This window comes from Rhinoraja longicauda, chromosome 6 (assembly GCF_053455715.1).
Source record: "Rhinoraja longicauda isolate Sanriku21f chromosome 6, sRhiLon1.1, whole genome shotgun sequence".
NCBI lineage: Eukaryota > Metazoa > Chordata > Chondrichthyes > Rajiformes > Arhynchobatidae > Rhinoraja > Rhinoraja longicauda.
Window position 1 is genome coordinate 37637241 of NC_135958.1, and position 8400 is coordinate 37645640.

An 8400-nucleotide genomic window follows, 5' to 3' on the forward strand; every position below is an offset into this window, starting at 1 on the left:
AGGAGGGGAAGGGAGGGACAGAGGAGCTATCTAAAGTTGGAGAAGTCAACGTTCAACTTTAGATACTTCTCCAACTTTAGATAGCTCCTCTGTCCCTCCCTTCCCCTCCTTCCCAGATCTCCCTCTATCTTCCTGTCTCCACCTATATCCTTCCTTTGTCCCGCCCCCCTGACATCAGTCTGAAGAAGGGTCTCGACCCGAAACGTCACCCATTCCTTCTCTCCCGAAATGCTGCCCGACCTGCTGAGTTACTCCAGCATTTTGTGAATAAATCGATTTGTACCAGCATCTGCAGTTATTTTCTTATACATGAATAACGGATCTTTCTGGTCTGGGCTTTTCTTCAGACTGGTTGTGGGGGAGGGAAAGGAAGCTGGAAGAGAGTAGGTGCAGGATAAAGCCTGCCAAGTAATAGGCTGACATAGGTGAGGGTTATTTAAAAGGTAGATGGTTGGACAAAGGCCAGAAATGGAAAGACAGAAGGTGTGAGACAAAACGATTGAAGAGTTGCAAATGTGAAGCTGGAGGCCGCGCCGACTCGTGATCTCCGTACACTAGCACTATCCAACACATTAGAGGCAATTTACAACTTTTACCAAAGTGAAATTATGCTACAAACCTGTACGTCTTTGGAGTGTGGGAGAAAACCCATGTGATCGCAGGGAGAACGTTAACTCCATACAGACTGCACCCATAGTCAGGATTGAGTGCGAGTCTCTGGCGCTGTAAGGCAACAACTCTACCGCTGCGTCACTGTGCTGCCCTGTTTAAATGAATGGTATGTTTAACAAAAATTAAATAATAATTGATGGAAATGTTATCTTACAATGTTTTTTCAAAAATATATGAAATTTTGATATAACATTTATGAAGAATATAAATGAGAGCAAGGTTAAACTAAAAACTTGTTAATATCTTGATTTTTGCTTGCTTTTCTATGTAAGAATATAGAGCTTTGGATCTAAGCAGCAGAAGGAATGCCTGCCAAAAAATGGAGCAGTTAAAATTCATGATGATCAAGGATGAATTGATCATTACATGAATAGGACAGGTTTGGAGGGATATGGACCAAAAACAGGCAAGTGGGACTAGAGTAGCTGGGATGTTGGCCGGTGTGGGCAGGTTGGGCCAAAGGGCCTGTTTCCACATGTATCACTCTATGACTCTGACTATCAAGGGGGCAGCATTAGAGGAGGGAGTGACATTGAAGAGTTTCAGGGATAGAAGTTACAAAAGGGTTGGAATTGCACGAAGGAAACGTTGACACTGAAAATGAAAAATAAATTGTGTTTTTGCTTCATTTGCTCATTTTTAAATAAGATAGCCAATGTGATTAATTGTAAGCCAATGTTGACGACTGCTTTATTGTGTGGATTTTGATTGATTTAATACGATTATTCGTCATGATATTTGCTGCCCTTTCCCTGCTTAATGTTTGAGTAGAAAATATTTTTGTATTGAGTTTGTAAATGCTTTCTTAATTTCATAAATTGCTTTTTCATTACAACTTCTACTTCTGTACAACCAATAAACTGGATAAATTAAATATATAACTTGTAATATTGGGACCCTGATTTAACATATAACAATGGTTAAAAGAAGTTTAGTTTTTTATTCTGGGCCTTGGACAGACGGACGGACCCGGCGGCCGGCAGAGAGGCAGCTGACGAGAACAACTGGTTAGACACAAAATGCTGGGTTAACTCAGCAGGACGGGCAGCATCACTGGAGAGAAGGAAGGTGGATGTGTTTCCTGTTTTCAATTAAATCTCACTTCATGTCCTCTGCAGGAGAGTAAAGAGCCTGTCCCACTTAGGCGATTTTAAGGCGACTCTGCTGAACAACTTAGAACTAACTTGTTTTCTCGTCATTCCAGTTCTAATGGATAGTCTCTGGCTTGCAACTTACCTTCTATTTCTATTTCTGCGCTCAGTTTTGAGTGCTTCCAGCCTTTTATTTTTATAGCTGCATAATTATTAGATTGCACCCATTTATTTCTATTAATCCTGTCATTTCATCCATGATGTATGAGTACAGTATGCATTCAGATAAAGTGCCTATAATTTGTCTTTTTGCCCATTTTTCTCTACTCTGACCCAGTTTAGTATGGCTTCGTGTTTTTCTGCTCTTTCCCTTCCACATGCAATTTGGTTACCATCCATTTTGCGACACTGCACTACTGTAATTTACAGTCTTTAACTTTCTAAATTTTCTCTCACCCGAATCCTCCTACTCCACAGATTAAAGAATCCCTCTGGTCAATGAACTATTCCCTTCCATTGTCAGATGTTTCAAAAATGACCTTCACCTCCATCATACGATCCGTGGTAGTGATGTTTGCTGGATGATTGTCCAACGTTGAGTTCCAACAACAATTCCCCAAACAATAAAGCCGTCCAAGCTGGATGGGGTAAGATGTGGACAGCATTCAGAAATGCAGTAATTTATCATGAGTACCATGTTTGACAGGCAGTCCCGAGGCTCACCAGCTCATATATGGCTCAGAAAGGGGTGTCTTGCTTACCCTTTTCACTACAAGGCTAGTTTGTGGAGAGAACATTTCTCTCTCCATCCCTCCCCCACCCAAGTCACACCAGTTTTTCGTTCTCACCTAGCTACAGATAACAATGACCTGTTTCCTTTATCATTGTCACTTTTTTGCATATCTTTCATTTATTTGTTCTATGACTCTCCACATCATCATCTATATCTCTTGTTTCCCTGGTTCCCATGACTTTCAGTCTGAAGAAGGGTCTCGACCTGAAACGTCACCCATTTCTTCTCTGCCTACCAGAGGACTGGGAGAAATTCAGAGTCCAGCAGAGGAGGACAAAGGGCTTAATTAGGAAAGGGAAAATAGATTATGAGGGAAAAGTGGCAAGGAACATAAAAACAGACTGCAAAAGCTTTTATAGATATGTCAAGAGAAAAAGATTAGTTAAGGCAAATGTAGGTCCCTTGCAGTCGGAAACAGGTGAATTGATCATAGGGAACAAGGAGATGGCAGACCAATTGAACAAATACTTTGGTTCTGTCTTCACTAAGGAAGACATAAACCGTCTGCCGGAAATAGCGGGGGACCGGGGATCTAAAGAGATGGAGGAACTGAGGGAAATCCAGGTTAGTCGGGAAGTGGTGTTAGGTAAATTAAATGGATTAAAGGCAGATAAATCCCCAGGGCCAGATAGGCTGCATCCCAGAGTGCTTAAGGAAGTAGCCTCAGAAATAGTGGATGCATTAGTGATAATTTTTCAAAACTCTTTAGATTCTGGAGTAGTTCCTGAGGACTGGTGGGTAGCTAATGTAATCCCAGGGGAATTATAGACCAGTTAGCCTAACATCTGTAGTGGGGAAAATGCTAGAGTCAGTTATTAAAGATGTGATAGCATTACATTTGGAAAGTGGTGAAATCATCGGACAAAGTCAGCATGGATTTACCAAAGGCAAATCATGTCTGACGAATCTTATAGAATTTTTCGAGGATGTAACTAGTAGAGTGGATAAGGGAGAACCAGTCGATGTGTATATCTGGACTTTCAGAAGGCCTTCGACAAGGTCCCACATAAGAGATTGGTGTACAAACTTAAAGCACACGGTATTGAGGGTTCAGAGTTGAGGTGGATAGAAAATTGGTTGGCGGACAGGAAGCAAAGAGTAGGAATAAACGGGTCCTTTTCGGAATGGCAGGCAGTGACTAGTGGGGTACCGCAAGGCTCAGTGCTGGGACCCCAGTTATTTACAGTGTATATTAATGATTTGGACGAGGGAATTGAATGCAACATCTCTAAGTTTGCGGATGACACGAAGCTGGGTGGCAGTGTTAGCTGCGAGGAGGATGCTAGGAGGCTGCAGAGTGACTTGGATAGATTAGGCGAGTGGGCAAATGCATGGCAGATGCAATATAATGTGGATAAATGTGAGGTTATCCACTTTGGCGGCAAGAACAGGAAAGCAGAGTATTACCTGAATGGTGACCGATTGGGAGAAGGGGAGATGCAACGTGACCTGGGTGTCATGGTGCACCAGTCATTGAAAGCAAGCATGCAGGTGCAGCAGGCAGTGAAGAAAGCGAATGGTATGTTGGCATTCATAGCAAGAGGATTTGAGTTTAGGAGCAGGGAGGTTCTGCTGCAGTTGTACAGGGCCTTGGTGAGACCGCACCTGGAGTATTGTGTGCAGTTTTGGTCTCCTAACCTGAGGAAAGACGTTCTTGCCTTAGAGGGAGTACAGAGAAGGTTCACCAGATTGATCCCTGGGATGGCGGGACTTACATATGACGAAAGACTAGATAGACTGGGCTTGTACTCGCTGGAATTTAGAAGACTGAGGGGGGATCTTATAGAAACATATAAACTTCTTAAGGGGTTGGATAGGCTAGATGCGGGAAGATTGTTCCCGATGTTGGGGGAGTCCAGAACCAGGGGTCACAGCTTAAGGATAAGGGGGAAGTCTTTTAGGACCGAGATGAGAAAACATTTCTTCACACAGAGAGTGGTGAGTCTGTGGAATTCTCTGCCACAGAATGTAGTTGAGGCCAGTTCATTGGCTATATTTAAGAGGGAGTTAGATGTGGCCCTTTTTGCTAAAGGGATCAGGGGGTATGGAGAGAAGGCAGGTACAGGCTACTGAGCTGAATGATCAGCCATGATCATATTGAATGGTGGTGCAGGCTCGAAGGGCCGAATGGCCTACTCCTGCACCTATTTTCTATGTTTCTATGCCTGTCCTGCTGAGTTACTCCAGCATTTTGTGTCTATCTTCGGTTTAAACCAGCGTCTGTGGTTCCTCCCGACACATAGTTTGTGTACTATATATTCAAGAAATTTGGGAAGAGTATTTTTTTTTAACATTACTTTTGCCATGTCTGGCTACCCTTTTACGGTAAATGGGCAAAACTACCAATCTACATCAATTCACTAATTATATAATCCACAGGAACTGGCATGCATTTTGGAAAAAAAAACCTCCCATGTGCCTAAAGTTATGATCTGAATAATAAACACATTGAATACAAACAGTATTTCAAGTACTTACTATTTGGCAGCATTAAGGCATGAGATCATTTAAAAAAACTCCACCCTTCATGACTAGTTGTTGGAAAACCTAGTCTCGTAGACATCAGACTGATGATGATTTTTAGAAGCTGAGAGGATAAATCTGCTGCAAGTGACAAAGAAAAGAAAATAGCTGATTTCTGCATTTAATCCTAGTTCTATGGACCACTTTGGAGTGATGGATATTCAATTTTTAAATAAACAGTTCACGGAGAGACAGTATTGACTTATGAATGAGCGACCCAGGTTTCCCAAATTTCCTGAAACTTAAAGACGGTGGCATTGGAGATAGGTGAAGATTGGTCTGGGAAATTACGCAAGCCCTGCAGGGAGGAGGTAGCTGATGAGCCCAACAGATTCGTTCTACTCTGTACCCTCCATAAGTTTAGTTTAGTTTAGAGATACAGCGCGGAAACAGGCCCTTCGGCCCACCGGGTCCGCACCGACCAGCGATACCCACACACTAACATTATCATACACACACTAGGGACAATTTACAATTATACCAAGACAATTAACCTACAAACCTGTACGTCTTTGGAATGTGGGAGGAAACTGAAGATCTCGGAGAAAACCCACACGGTCACGGGGAGAACGTACAAACTCCGTACAGACAGCACCTGTAGTCGGGTTTGAACACGGGTGTCTGACGCAGTAAGGGCTGTAAGACAGCAACTCTACCACTGTGCTACCAAGCTGCCGTAAAAGTATTTCTAATTTATATACTTCTATGAAATCTCCTCACCTCTGCTCCAAGAACAACCCAGCTTCTCCAATCTCTCATCCCGGATTCATTTGGGAAAATCTCTTCTGAACCTCTCCAAAGCCTTTTACATCTTTTCTGAAGTATGGCATCTCTAGGACTAGATCTAGATGCAGCCCGAACCTTTAGTATTTTTATCATGATTGATTGCGCTGTTGCACCTGGCAGAACAGGCGATGGCTGATACGCTTCACCCCATCAGCTTTCTCACCCCACTGCCTCTGCAATGAGCACATCATTCTTTGACACTTATGTCAACAGCAAAAGGATCCCACCATCAATTACGTCCACCCCTCTTCTTTCACCTTCCCTGTTTCTGATGGGATAACCCTCTCCATGGCCCCTTAGTAACCTCATCCCCGCCTCACCCCTTCCCCATCCGTTTTCCTCTGCCAGCATAGCTGGTGCAAACCTTACCTGTAGCCGGCTTCCTCGCCACCGTCCAGGGACCTAAATGTCCTTCCTAAGTGAAGCAGAGATTCACGTGCATTTCCTCCAACTTTTTCTATTGCATTGAGTGAACTTGCTGTCACCCCCTCTGCATCGGCAAGGCTAAGTGTAGACTAGGCGACCCTTTTGCAGAGCACATGCACTCCGTCAACACTGGCCTTATCGAGCTTCTGGTTGCATGAGATTCCCATTCTCACATCAACCTGTCTGTCCTCTGCCTTTTCCACTGCCACAGTGAGGCTAAACATAAACTAGAAATAAAACACCATGTGCCACACGGGAGACCTACACCTCCAGATTTTCAAACATGTTTTTCTTCCCATAAAACCATGTTGATTGCCAAATGTTAACATTATTTTCCAAGTGCCCTGCTACCACTTCCTTAATAGGAAATTCCAGCAGATGAAATACTACTGATGTCAGTCGAATTGTTCCAATGTTTCCTATTTTCTTTGTCCCTCCTTTCTTAAATAGTGCGGCTACATTTACTACCTGAGTTCCTCTAGAGGTTTTTTTTTGCCCCACATTCCAGCGTATGCAATTTCTTGTGTTGTGATAATTAGAACAATAGACAATAGGTGCAGGAGTAGGCCATTCGGCCCTTCGAGCCAGCACCGCCATTCAATGTGAACATGGCTGATCATTTTCAATCAGTACCCCGTTCCTGCCTTCTCCCCATACCCCCTGACTCCGCTATCCTTAAGAGCTCTATCTAGCTCTTTCTTGAATGCATTCAGAGAATTGGCCTCCACTGCCTTCTGAGGCAGAGAATTCCTCAGATTCACAACTCTCTGACTGAAAAAGTTTTTCCTCGTCTCCGTTCTAAATGGCCTACTCCTTATTCTTAAACTGTGGCCCCTTGTTCTGGACTCCCCCAACATTGGGAACATGTTTCCTGCTTCTAACGTGTCCAACCCCTTAATAATCTTATACGTTTCGATAAGATCCCCTCTCATCCTTCTAAATTCCAGTGTATACAAGCCTAGTCGCTCCAGTCTTTCAACATATGACAGTCCCGCCATTCCGGGAATTAACCTAGTGAACCTACGCTACACGCCCTCAATAGCAAGAATATCCTTCTTCAAATTTGGAGACCAAAACTGCACACAGTACTCCAGGTGAGGTCTCACTAGGGCCCTGTACAACTGCAGAAGGACCTCTTTGCTCCTATACTCAACTCCTCTTGTTATGAAGGCCAACATTCCATTGGTTTTCTTCACTGCCTGCTGTACCTGCATGCTTCCTTTCAGTGACTGATGCACTAGGACACCCAGATCTCGTTGTACGTCCCCTTTTCCTAATTTGACACCATTCAGATAATAATCTGCCTTCCTATTCTTACCACCAAAGTGGATAACCTCACACTTATCCACATTAAACTGCATCTGCCATGCATCCGCCCACTCACACAACCTGTCCAAGTCACCCTGCAACCTCATAGCATATCCCTCACAGTTCACACTACCACCCAGCTTTGTATCATCGCAAATTTGCTAATGGTACTTTTAATCCCTTCATCCAAGTCATTAATGTATATTGTAAATAGCTGCGGTCCCAGCACCGAGCCTAGCGGTACCCCGCTTGTTACTGCCTGCCATTCTGAAAGGGACCCATTTATCCCCACTCTTTGCTTTCTGTCTGTCAACCAATTTTCTATCCATGTCAGTACCCTACCTCCAATACCATGTGCTCTAATTTTACCCACTAATCTATGTGGAACCTTGTCGAAGGCTTTCTGAAAGTCGAGGTACACCACATCCACCGGCTCTCCCCTGTCAATTTTCCTAGTTACATCCTCAAAGAATTCCAGAAGATTAGTCAAGCATGATTTCCCCTTCGTAAATCCATGCTGACTCGGAACAATCCTGTTACTACTATCCAAATGCTCCGCAATTTCGTCTTTTATAATTGACTCCAGCATATTCCCCACCACTGATGTAGGACTAACTGGTCTATAATTTCCCGTTTTCTCTCTCCCTCCTTTCTTAAAAAGTGGGACAACATTAGCTACCCTCCAATCTACAGGAAATGATCCTGAATCTATAGAACATTGGAAAATGATCACCAATGCGTCCACAATTTCTAGCGCCACCTCCTTAAGTACCCTGGGATGCAGACCATCAGGCCCTGGGG